Source organism: Lampetra planeri, chromosome 1, assembly GCF_965212315.1.
Source record: "Lampetra planeri chromosome 1, kcLamPlan1.2.h2, whole genome shotgun sequence".
In the NCBI taxonomy this organism is placed as follows: domain Eukaryota; kingdom Metazoa; phylum Chordata; class Hyperoartia; order Petromyzontiformes; family Petromyzontidae; genus Lampetra; species Lampetra planeri.
In genome coordinates, this window is record NC_136107.1 from 29,563,117 (window position 1) to 29,575,937 (window position 12,821).

The window sequence follows — 12,821 nt, forward strand, 5'->3', positions numbered from 1 at the left end:
TCAGTGGTGAGAGGTGAGTGGTTAGTGGTGAGGGTGAGTGATGAAGCTGAATGGTGAATGGTGAGTGGTGAGGGTGAGTGGTGAGGGTGTGTGGTGTGGGTGAGTGGTGAGGGTGAGTGGTGAGGGTTAATGGTGATGGTGAGTGGTGAGGGTGAGTGGTGAGGGTGAGTGGTGAATGGTGAGCATGAGTGGTGAGGGTGATTGGTGAGTGGTGAGGGTGAGTGGTGAGTGGTGAGGGTGAGTGGTGAGGGTGAGTGGTCAGGGTGAGTGGTAAGTGGTGGTGAGGGAGAGTGGTGAGTGGTGAGGGTGAGTGGTGGTGAGGGAGAGTGGTGAGTGGTGAGGGTGAGTGGTGAGGGTGAGTGGTTAGGAAGAGTTGTGAGGTTGAGTGGTGAGTGGTGAGGGTGGAGGGTGAGTGGTGAGGGAAAGGGTGAGTGGTGAGGGTGAGTGGTGAGTAGGAAGGGTGAGTAGGAAGGGTGAGTGGGGAGGGTGAGTGGTCAGTGGTGAGGGGTGAGTGGTGAGGGTGAGTGGTGAGGCTGAGTGGTGAGTGGTGAGGGTTAGTGGTGATAGTTAGTGGTGATGGTGAGTGGTGAGTGTGAGTGATGAGGGTGTGTGGTGAGGGTGAGTGGTGAGGGTGTATGGTGAGAGTGAGTGGTGACGGTGAGTGGTGAGGGTGAGTGGTGAGGGTGAGTGGTGAGGGTAAGGGTGAGTGGTGAGGGTGAGTGGTGAGTGGGGAGGGTGAGTGGTCAGTGGTCAGGGGTGAGTTGTGAGGGTGAGTGGTGAGGCTGAGTCGTGAGTTGTGAGGGTGAGCGGTGATGGTGAGTGGTGAGGGTGAGTGGTGAGGCTGAGTCGTGAGGGGTGAGGGTGAGTGGTGAGGGTGAGTGGTGAGTGGTGAGGGTTAGTGGTGCGTGGTGTGGGTGAGTGGTAAGGTTGAGTGGTGAGGCTGAGTGGTGAGGTTGAGTGGTGAGGCTTAGTGGTGAGGGTGAGTGGTGAGGGTGAGTGGTGAGGTTGAGTGGTGAGTAGGAAGGGTGAGTGGTGAGGGTGAGTGGTTAGGGTGAGTGGTGAGTGGCGAGGGTGAGTGGTCAGTGGTGAGAGGTGAGTGGTGAGTGGTGAGGCTGAGTGGTGAGTGGTGAGGGTGAGTGTTGAGGGTGTGTGGTGAGGGTGAGTGGTGAGTGGTGAGGGTTAGTGGTGAGGGTGAGTGGTGAGGGTGAGTGGTGAGTGGTGAGGGTGAGTGGTGAATGGTGAGCATGAGTGGTGAGGGTGAGTGGTGAGGGTGAGTAGTGAGGGTGAGTGGTGAGGGTGAGTGGTGAGGGTGAGTGGTGAGTGGCGAGGGTGAGTGGTCAGTGGTGAGAGGTGAGTGGTGAGTGGTGAGGCTGAGTGGTGAGTGGTGAGGGTGAGTGTTGAGGGTGTGTGGTAAGGGTGAGTGGTGAGGGTTAGTGGTGAGGGTGAGTGGTGAGGGTGAGTGGGGAGGGTGAGTGGTGAATGGTGAGCATGTGTGGTGAGGGTAAGTGGTGTGTGTGAGTGGTGAGGGTGAGTGGTGAGGGGTGAGTGGTGAGTACAGTCAGTATGCAGTGCTGTAATCATAGCAGGTACCACCACCACACTCGGTCTGTACTGCTCTCATGAGAGCAGGTACCACCACCACAGTATGTACTGCTCTTATAGCAGGTACCACCACAGTATGTACTGCTGTCCTCATACCAGGTACCACCACACTCGGTATGTCGTGCTGTCATCCTAGCAGGTACCACCACCACAGTATGTACTACTCTCATCATAGGTACCACCACAGTATGTACTCCTCTCATCATAACAGGTACCACCACAGTCAGTATGCACTGCTGTAATCATAGCATGTACCACCACAATCATTATGCACAGCTGTAGTCATAGGATACCACCACAGTCAGTATCCACTGCTGTAGTGATAGTAGATACTGCTATCGAGTTGGTAGATACTGCTATATAGAGTTAGTAGTTACTAAAACAGTCAGTATATACCACTACAGTCAGTCAATACTGCTACAGTCAGTATATACTCCTATACAGTCAGTCCATACTACTATGGTGAGTAGCTACTAGAGTAAGTAGATACTACTATCGAGTGAGTAGATACTGCTATAGAGTTAGTAATGACTACTATAGTCAGTGGATACTACTATAGAGTCAGCAGATACTACTATACAGTTAGTTGTTACTATATAGAGTCGGTAGATACTACTGTAGGCCGTCGTTACTGCTACAATCAGTAAATACTACTACACAGTCTGTAGCTACTACTGGCTCAGTAGATACTACTGTACAGTCAGTAGATACAGCTACAGAGTGAATATATACTACCTCCTCTGTTGTATGTAGGGTGTGTAGGTATATATACCTACGTGGGGGTAAAGATATTTTTTGAGGGGGGGGGGTGTCCACAATTTTCGGAAACCTTTTAAATCAACTATTTACCCCCCACTTTCTATAACTTTTTGTACATTTGCAAGCCTCTTATAATTTTGTTGGTCGAGAAATGGACAAACGGCCCACCGGGCTTTCACAATACCTTAGGATCTGTGTATGTATATGTAAGGTTTTTAAGAGAAGTTTTTAAATAAATTTTCACCCGGGCAACACCGGGTACTTCCCGCTAGTCTTTTTTCATATATAAAAGTCTCCACGCGCGTGCTTGCGAGGGATTTGGCTCTCTAACGATGGCGTTTATGACCAAAACAATTTGCCAGGCAGCACGCATTAAGCAACCCGGTGGGAATAGGTTATTCCGTTTTCTCACCCGTAAACTTTAAAGTGGTTTAATTAACAAATTTGTGGCATTCTTATTTTCATTATTTACTTATTGCGGGACATCGACCGTACCAACTGACAACAATTTCTTGGGGGGGGGCGGACCCTGCCAAGTGATGCACGTTCGGTCCAGCTCACGGGGGACATTTCATTTTACGCGTTTAACATGCAATAAATATACACATCACGCTGCGGAGTTTTCACCACAGTCTGATGTCCTCTTCGCCCCCCCCCTCCACAACATGATGCATCCAAATTTCGATTTACAGCTTTCGTGACTGCATGGATTCATATTCTTGGTTCTTTCGGTAAAGTCACGTAGAAGGTAAATAATAAAGTAATAAAAATAAAACATAATAAGATAAAATTCTCACGACGCTTCGGCCACAATGCAGATAACAACTCACCTTCATTGTTTACTATTATGAAACTAATAAGTGGGCAGAAATTACAATAATGTTTGTGTTGCAGATAAGAACTCAGGTTCATTATTAACTATTATGAAACAAATACGTTGCCAGATATTATAATAATAATGTTTGTGTGCACACCTACTGCCAGTCTGTCATGTGGCCTGCTGCCTGCTGATTAATTAACGTCAGTGCATTGGCACTATTATCTACACTGCTAATTTTCATGTTGACCATTATGAGTGTATGCCAGTCTATAATCTGTTACCTGCTTCTTTTCCTCACTCAGTGTACTGCCAGCCTTTCATGTCGACTGCCCGTATTGGCAGCTTTTTATTTCGATTGTAGCAATACTTATGTCATTGAGTCGGCGTACTGGCAGTCTATAATCTATACTGTAGCCTGCTCCTCAACTTACCTATGCGTATTGCTGCTCTTTAATTTACACTTATTTCTGCTTATTTCTTCAATGCATTTCTATTGTTTCGTATGCTCATGTCACGCTATTTACTCATACGTAGTACTGCGATACTGATAGCTGTGCCATCATCGGGGATTGCTGTGCACGTCGATATGTGTGTGTGAGTCGATGTGTGTGTGTTTGAGTCCATATGTGTGTGCGTGTAGGTCCATGTGAGTCAGTGTAAGTCCATTTCTTTGTGTGTCTGTAGGTCCATGTGTGCGTGTGAGTGAATGTATGTGCTTTATTGACCTGGTCAAGGCCTATGATACCATCAGTAGGCCTGGCCTCTGGGTTGTTCTTCATGTTTTCGGAGTCCCTCACCCTTTGCTCACGATCCTTAAGGACCTTCATGATGGTGAACGGCCCCACGTCAATCAGAGCCATTCCCTCTACACCTTGGGGTGCGACAGGGATGTCCTCTGGCTCCCACATTATTTAACATATCTTTTGACCACGTAGTTTGTGAAGCCTTCAATGGCTGTACCGGAGGAATTACCATATGGTACAGATACAATGGGAGGCTGATTGATGCCGGGTGCGGTCAAGGGATGGCTCCCTATTGATCAACCACGTTATGTATGCCGATGCTCTGGTGATTGCTGCTCCCTCAGAGGAGGAGTTGGAGGCACTGCTGCTGAACCTGGAGCTTGGCACTAAGAGATGGGGCCTTACCATCAGCCCCATCAAAACCAAGCACCTGCCTGGGTATTTTGTACCATCGGACAATCCATCCCCACAACTCACAATTGGTGATGCGGCAGTTGTGGAGAGATTGCAGAGATTCCCATACCTGGGCAGTGTGCTCATGACCGGCTCCGGTTTAACAGCAGAGGTCTCACTCCAAATCAGTCGAGCGCCATTATCTTTTCATCGGCTGCGTTACACTGTGTGGAAGCTACCTGGTCTCTCGCTCCACATGAAGCTCCAGGTCTTCTCGGCCACGGTAATTCCCTCCCTTATCTACTCTTGCGATACGTGCACCCACCTAATGGAACATTCTAGATTTGAAGCTTTCGTGACTGCAAGGATTCATATTCTTAGGTTTTTTCGGTAAAGTCATGTAGGTAAAAACATTAAAATTAATAAAAGTAAAATAAAATAAAAATCACGACGTTTCATCCTGAGGGCCCGATGTACATGTCTTAATTCACCGGCCAGGTGGTGTTGGTCAGAAATGCCATGGGCTCTGTGGTATAGCGTTTTGATGAGAGAATTCTCTCATGCGGTCAGAGTATCCGTTCATCCTCAGGATGAACGGATACTCTGACCGCACTATCCGCCAAGCTGTTTCTCCCACCACACAGAAACAGCCACATGAAACTCCGACCAAAACTATCACGTTACCATGCATAGCAGGCGTGACCAAAAAGATCTCCAAAATTCTAAACAAACATAAGATCCAAGTCCGATTCAGTACAGTGCATAAATCCGTGATCTGATTCCATCTGTGAAGGATGTCGTTCCTGACTTACAGTATCCTGGAGTCTACAAATTGAGTTGCATTTGTGGTGATTGCTACATTGGAGAAACGAAACGTCATGTTTCTGATCGTGTCCGCGAGCACAAGTCAGATCTGAAACACGGCAGAACTGATTCTTCGGCCGTTGCCGATCATTGCTACAACTCGGTGGGCTCTCATGAAATTGTCTTTTCCGAGACCAAGGTTCTCTGCAAACCTTCTGGCTACCATCAAAGGTTTGTACACGAAGCCATACAAATATACAAACACAGACATAATTTCAACCGTGATGATGGTTACAAACTGAGTAATCATTGGAAAGATGTGATTAACCATGCAAAAAAGATTTAACTACACTTATTTGACCAATCTTATTTTTTATTTGACAGACTACTATTACAGGTGTACCATGTTTACCATGTTCACCATGTTTAGTTGTCACAAACCATAACAAAGGCTCACCCTCTTAAGCCTCACCTTACCATATGAATAAAAAGTGTGCTGTACTTGGCCCTTCCCCCCTCTCCAACCATTATATAAACGGAGTGGTAGCTCCTGCAATCTCTCATTTACTTGATACAGCTGTCGTGGCTGTGACGGTTCCACCTGAAGACAGAAGCTTGTGTTGCCTCCGAAACGTCGTGATTTTTATTTTATTTAACTTTTATTAATTTTTATGTTTTTACCTACGTGACTTTACCGAAAAAACCTAAGAATACTAATGGAACATCTTCGCCGGTTAGACACATTTAGGCTGGCCTGCCTACGATCGATCCCGGGTTTAACCATGCTGGATTGTGTGATGAGCTCACAAATCCTTGAAAGATCTGGACAAAGTCCCAGACCTCCTCTGGCAGGCAAGGCTGCGTTGGCTGGGCCATGTAGCCCACATGCCTAGCCACTGCATGCCTAAACAGCTTTTGTTAAGCTGTTCTGCCGGATCGAGGGAGCTAAACGGGCACGGCACAAGCTAGAGAAGAGATGGAGTGATGTGGCACAGGACGATGTGGAGCTGAGTGGACTTGTCGATGACTGGTACCAGCGGTGTCAAGATCGGCCTCTGTGGAGGAGCCTCGTGAAGGACGCTACTGGCCAGTTGGAGGCTGTCGCCCTCCAACAACAACGGAGGGTGGAGGAGCGACGCTCAGAACAACGAGCGGAGCGCCGGGTGGCTAAAGCACAGCACGTTAGCACAGTAGAGGGCACAGGTGGTGCATCAGTCAGTCGTCTCAGTCAAGTCGACCCATGGCACCTGGGTCTACCCAGTGACCTCCTGCCAGCGGGCGTTCGAGACATCACGTGGCCTCAAGGTGCACATAGCCTGCCACAAGGGTTGTGGTGACGTCAACGCCACTTAGTGGCGAATGGCTGTTGCTGTTGAGTCTATGTATGTATGTGTGAGTCGATTTGTGTGTGTAACTACATGTGTGTCTCTAAAGTCGATGTCTGTGTGTGTGAGTCCATATGTGTGTGTGCGTGTAAGTCGATGGGTTTCTATGTGTGTGGGTCGATGTCTGTGTGTAAGTCCATGTGTGTGTCTGCCCTTTTCGCCCGGGCAACGCCTGGTACTTACCGCTAGTGTTTATATATCTGGATTGCTTCATGAATAAACATTTGATAGTAACCTGAAGGTTTGCAGAGTACCTTGGTCTCGGAATTTCATGCGATATTGTTTTTTCCAGGTCCGATTCAGTACAGTACACAAATCCGTGATCTAATCCCATGATGTAAGGGAAAAAAGTTTAGCTGGAAGCATATTATGGTTTTTGCGACATAGAATTGTAATGTATTACTTACTGTTAGTAGTTCAGCTTATTGGAGAGTATATTTAGTATACTGATGATACTATGTAGTTTATACTTTAGTTTTTTACGTGGTTGTTTAGTTACTGCAGCTACATACTATTAACATTCCTTCCCTTTATTAATGCTACCCCTATCCCCTCCCTTTGATGCTGCTAATCCTGCATAATGCACGGGCATAATATGACTTTGAAACCCCCCCGCCCACCTCCTACGCATTTCACAAGTAGTACTAATCACATTCCTGCATTTCCCATAAATATGCTACATTCCTCTTGATATGCAAATTATTTTGTCAAGGCGCCCTTCCCCCCTTCCAACCCAGCTTAAATATACGCTCCAAGCGTGGTGGTGTTTCATTCAGACGCTGTCTCCCCGACACACCTGGTCTTCCCCTGAGGATGGCTGCTTGCATTGTGGCCGAAACGTGAGAATTATTTTATTATGTTTTATTTTAATTATTTTATTACTTCCCTTCTACGTGACCTTACCGAAAGAAGCAAGAAGACTAATCCCATCTGTGAAGGATGTAATTTCTGACATGCAATATCCTGGAGTCTACAAACTAAGTTGTACCTGTGGTGGGTGTTACATTGGGGAAACATAACGACATATCTCGGACCGTGTTCGCGAGCACAAGTCAGGTCTGAAATACGGCAAAACTAATACCTCCGCCGTGGCTGACCATTGCTATAATGCTGTGGGGCTTTCTTGTCACAGCAGCTTTTTTGCCCACTTCAGCAATTGTTTCTTGCTGTGGTTGTCCCACCTGATGACGAACACTTGTGTTGCGCCAGAAATGTCGTGATTTAATTTATTTTATACCTACGTGACTTTGCCGAAAAAACCAAAGAGTAGGGGAGGATAGTGAACTTTCCCGCGTGGGTTGTTCTTGTTCATTGTTATTTGTTACTGGTTCAGGTTTTGTATTGGGGGTCATGCTTTGCCATTTACGAAATGACGGCCAGCCGTATTGGCTGTGGGGAACATTGAGGAGTTTTATACTCTGCCCTAACTTGAGTTTGTTTTTTACATTTTTATTCTCTCCCCTTCGAAATCCTGGGGTTTGATAGCCAGGTCGGCTGGATTTTTATAAAGGGGGGGGGGGGGGTAGTGTAGTGACATATACTGTCACATACTGTAGCGCCGGGTACTGGAGGGACACGTGACCGGGGGCCGAGAGCCCTGCCTTCATATAGTAGGGGGCAGGGCCGAGGGCGTGACGAAGCCACGGTCCAAAAAATAAAGGGGAGCCCGGAGAGGGATCGGGGTCCGTTGTGGGGATCAGCCTGGAGTCCCGTGTCTCTTCATCTCCGCTCCTCGTTCGTCGGTTGAGTGTAGCCTGATATCATGGGTCAGACAGCGTGTGTGCTGGCTGGCCCGTTCGCTACACTAACGCGCAAGCACATAGCGAACAGATAGACACATAGCTATAGAACCCAAGTTATGAGGGTTGTGTTTATTAAAAGTATTGCCTCCAACTACAGTGTGTGAGACTCAGTGAAATAACACACTACACAGGGTAGTCCACAAGTCAGGACGCATCATCATCACTATTCATGAGCAGATAGCCCCGCAGGTGTCCACTGCACATTTCGTCATTTGTTTCCACTTTCTTCAAGTAGTGGCCACATCTTTCTGGCACCAATCTCTTAATGATGTCATTCGCAGGTATTTTTTCAGCACTGGCATGTCTGTTGAACACGTAATATGCTTTTGCGACCCATTGTAATCCATTAGAGGTTTTTTTTCTGGGATAGTTCGCGTAAATATAATTGCGTCGTTAAACCCGCCACAACCCGACACAGCCAATTAGTGAGGTTTGTCACGTAAACAAACATATAAATTGGCATGTTTTATTTATGTGTGGTGGCCGGTTGAAAGACACATTTATATTCAAGTGATCTAACCCAAAAAACTCTTATGGATTATGGTTTATTTTACCGTTGGCAGGAAACCGGGGAACCCAGAGGAAACTCATGGAGAACATAAGTGGGGAACATACAAACTCCACACTGAAAGGCACCCGAATTGGGAATCGATCCCAAGAACCTTCTTGCTACGAGACGCGAGTGTTGACACTGCGCCGCACTGCCATCCAGTGGATGCAGATGTGGTCCGTTTACTTTTTATCAGAGAGCAGGTTGATGAATGAAGAAGGGAAGGAAACACGAGCCAACGTTTCTGTTGTTAAAGCAGAAAAACTAAGCGGAAATGGTCATGATGTGACCAAGATGAAAATTGAGGGTAACACCCCTGGTTTCCCTCTGTATCAGTTACAACCGGTCGTACCACGTTTAGGAGTATGGGTGCGCGGAAGCCAGATTCTGAAAATTTACCTGCTATAAAAAGGGAAACAAAGAAGGGGAACATAAAGAGAAGGGCGTGGCGCCAGCAGACAGCAGCAGCCGGACGCATTTACTTACTGCTGCAGTGGGGAGACACCACACCAAAGGAAGCAGCAGTGTTCTACTTAATGCTGAAAGGTGGACACACGACACGAAGGGAGCCACCAGTGCTCTATCTACTGCTATACTGTGGAGACACCACACTAAATAAGACACCAAAGCACTGCATATTGCTTCAGGCTGACTATTAATACCTGGGACACGCAGGACCATGAGTCCCTGTAAACGGGCGTGCCGGTGGGTGCATCGGGGTGATGGAGTCGTTAGGTTGCGTGTACAAACGGGTTATTTTTTCTTTATTACGTCCCATTATAGAGCACACAAGTCAGAATACTTGTGGAGTTCTGCCTATAAGTGTACATGGAAGTTTCATCCATAACATTGTTGCAAAACGATCAATCCACCTGGTGTGCTACGTCTCTCCGAAGGGAAGCACACGCTCCATAAACCCCCCAAACTATTCTGAATCGTTACACATGAGAACCAAAGAGAAAATACACAAATTCAACTGCGGAATGGAGACTGAGAGAAGGGAAGAGAAGCATAGGAAGACTGTCAGAAGAGATTGGCGAGATAACGTCATGGAGTTCGGAGTCCACTACGTACATACATCAACAACAACCGCCATTCACCACTAAGTGGTGGTCACATCACCACGGCGCTTGTTCCAGGCTATATGCACTTTAAAGCCACGTGAAGTGTTGAACGCCTGCTGGCAGGTCACGGAAGAGAGACCCAGGTGCCATGGGTTGACTGACTGAAATGACTGGGTGATGCACCACCTATGCCCCCTATTGTGCCAACTTGCTGTATTTTAACTGCCCAGTGCTTCGCTCGTTGTGAGCATCTCTCCTCTGCTTTGCTGGAGGGCGTCTGCCTCCAACTGCTCGGTAGCATCCTTCACTCGCCTCATCCACTGAGGCCGATCTTGACATCGCTGGTACCAGTTATTGGCAATTCCACTCGACTCCATATCCTTTCGTACCACATAATTCCATCTCTTCTCTAGCCCGTGCCGTGCCCGTTTAGCCCCCTCTATCCGGCTGAACAAAAGCTGTTTGGGATGCGGTGGCTGAGCATGTGGGCTGCATGACTCTACCTACGCAGCCTTGCCTGCCGGGATGAGGTCATACAATGCATACTTACATGGGTATGCAGTACACAGTAAGTTCGTACCCACCTCCTACACCCATTGACAGTGGTGAGCACGTGTTGTACACACGGTAAAGGGTGACAACTCAACTATAATTTTCCTATCTGTATTATAAAACCTGCAGGGCAAATGTGTGTAGCATTTTGTTGAGGCAATTTCACTTACCTTAAACACTGCCCAAACAAATGTCCTCTAAAAATAAAAACTGGCAAATTTACTCAGACGCCAAAGCGGGGTTAGGACAAACGTGTATTGATAAAGATTCTTGAATGCTGCAAAACGGCGACTTTCCAGTCTAAATATCCTTCGGGAATCCCATAACTTCACCTGCTTACATCCCTTTAAAAAAACTCTGAGTTTCCCCCTCCCTCATATATAACATTCTACATCATGTGAGTCAACATTGAAGACTTCTCTGATTGGCCAACTGCAATTTTTTTTGTCATAGAGTTGCTGAGCACGGATTCCAAATGTATACAATGACAAGCGACCAACAACACATCACTATCAAGATCACTAGGTTAAAGTTTAACCTCGTTTGAATTTAAGGGCATGGGAAATGAGATGGTGGGAGGGAATTCCAAAGTGCAGCTGTGTGTGATGAAAGAAGCAGAAAAAGAACTGTGGTGACCTGCAGTGTGGCAGTTGTTTTGAAGCTGCGCAGGCAACAAAGCGTAAAGGCGCATTGTAGATCCACGAAGGGAAGTAACCGCAAAGAGGAAAGCTGTTGTTTCAGCTGGGCCTGTGATAGAACAAGGGCTAGTGGAGCACACAGATTTGTGAGCCTCCCAACCACACTTTGGTTGCAATATGATCAGGGCATGGCAGTACAGCAAATGGATTTAATCAACAGGCGAGTTTTCTCCATCTAGATTCTAGAGTATATGGACTCCTTTACTTACGAACTTTCAGAGATACGAAGAAACCTATCTGTATGTCCAGTTGCCTGTTCAGACCGAGAGTCGTAAGTTCAACTGCCACGCAATAGATGGAGGTGGTCCCATCTAGAGCTACAGGAGATTATACAACTTTTAAAGCCATTCCCCGTGTTTAGTGTACATGCCGTACAACATATTTGGAATCGACGGGAGTAAAGTTGTACTTGTGAACAAATCGACTCATGAACTAACCTCTGGCTGGAACCTAACTCGTCCGTAAGTAGAGGAGTCCCTGTACAGGCATGTATGTGTAGTGACGCACTTCGGAGACAGGGATCGTTCTCTTCACCCCTCGTATATACTGTCTCTGATAACGTGTATACTACGCTCTGCTTTCAGTACCACTTTTCCATCAGGATGGCTCCTCTCCGACGTCCTGTCCCGGCACTCGTAGACGTCGTCACCGTTGGCCGCGCACCACGCGGTTCTGACGAAATGGCGGACTCCAGTTGCGCGGCCGTGCCCATGATGGCAGCTTTGCGACACGTGGCGGCCACAGTGCTCATAATGGCGGGCAGCCCTCCCGAGGCCGCAATGGCGGCCGATTCTTGCACGAGGAGACCCTCCGAGATCCCCGGAAAGGAGCCCTGCACGTCTCCACTCGGCAGCGTTTCCTGTGGCCATCCCGGCGCTGCAGATGCCGCGACCAGCGTCACGAGGTTGAGCAGGACCGCACGGAGCGACTCGATCTGCTCCGCCACTTGCCGCCAGCCGTCGTCCGTGGCCAGAGATATGGATGGCCCTGCTCCGACGTCCTTTCCCGACACCTTGGTAGAGCCAGCCGCGGTTGCAGTGACCAGGTCCGCGGCACCGGTGGCCGGCAGGTCCTGGGGGAGCGAGTCGTCCTCGTCGTTGGAAGATGGTGCAGGTGGGTTCTTCTTCTTGAGGTGTTTAGACATTTTCCGTAGTGCTTGTTTCGGCTTCAAGAATCACTTCTGGCACCAATTGTAATAAAACACTTCGACGACGATTGTCCATGTCTTATTTATTTATTTCTCGTCGCTACACAGCTCCGCGTTCCTCCGCTCTCTCTCCGCTCTCTCTCTCTGCCGCTCCGTGTTGTGCGGCATGAGGCGGTGTCCACCACGCATGCTCGCTCATTCCCCCCCGTACCACTGGCAGACGGCACTCAGGGAGACCGTCTCCGGACCGCCACGTGGCCGACGACGTCCCGGAGATGCGAGACGTGGTCTCGCTTCCAGCTTTCCCACACTGACCCCGAGTCCCTTCCGGCTTCCTCTTATAACCCCTTCACGCATCATCAAGCCCCGCCTCTAACCACGCCCCCTCACAAACCTTCCAGACGGCACTCCACTAGCACCTTCGGGCTCCGCCCTTGAACTGTGACCCCGATACTCCCTGTCCCCTGATTGGCCTAGGGCTGAGCGGCGAAGCCTATCTCCC

At 48.2% G+C, this 12,821-nt stretch overlaps 1 protein-coding gene across 1 annotated transcript in view; it reads right to left on the reverse strand.

Annotated features, from left to right (window-relative positions):
* Nucleotides 1–10,828, reverse strand: part of LOC144721027 (cytochrome P450 2B11-like) — a 95,504-nt gene extending 84,676 nt beyond the window's left edge. The window contains exon 1 of the mRNA XM_078598317.1: nucleotides 10,645–10,828. The gene's annotated coding sequence lies outside the window, so the exon portion shown is untranslated. The remainder of the gene's footprint in view (nucleotides 1–10,644) is intronic.
* Between the last annotated feature and the right edge of the window lie 1,993 nt (nucleotides 10,829–12,821).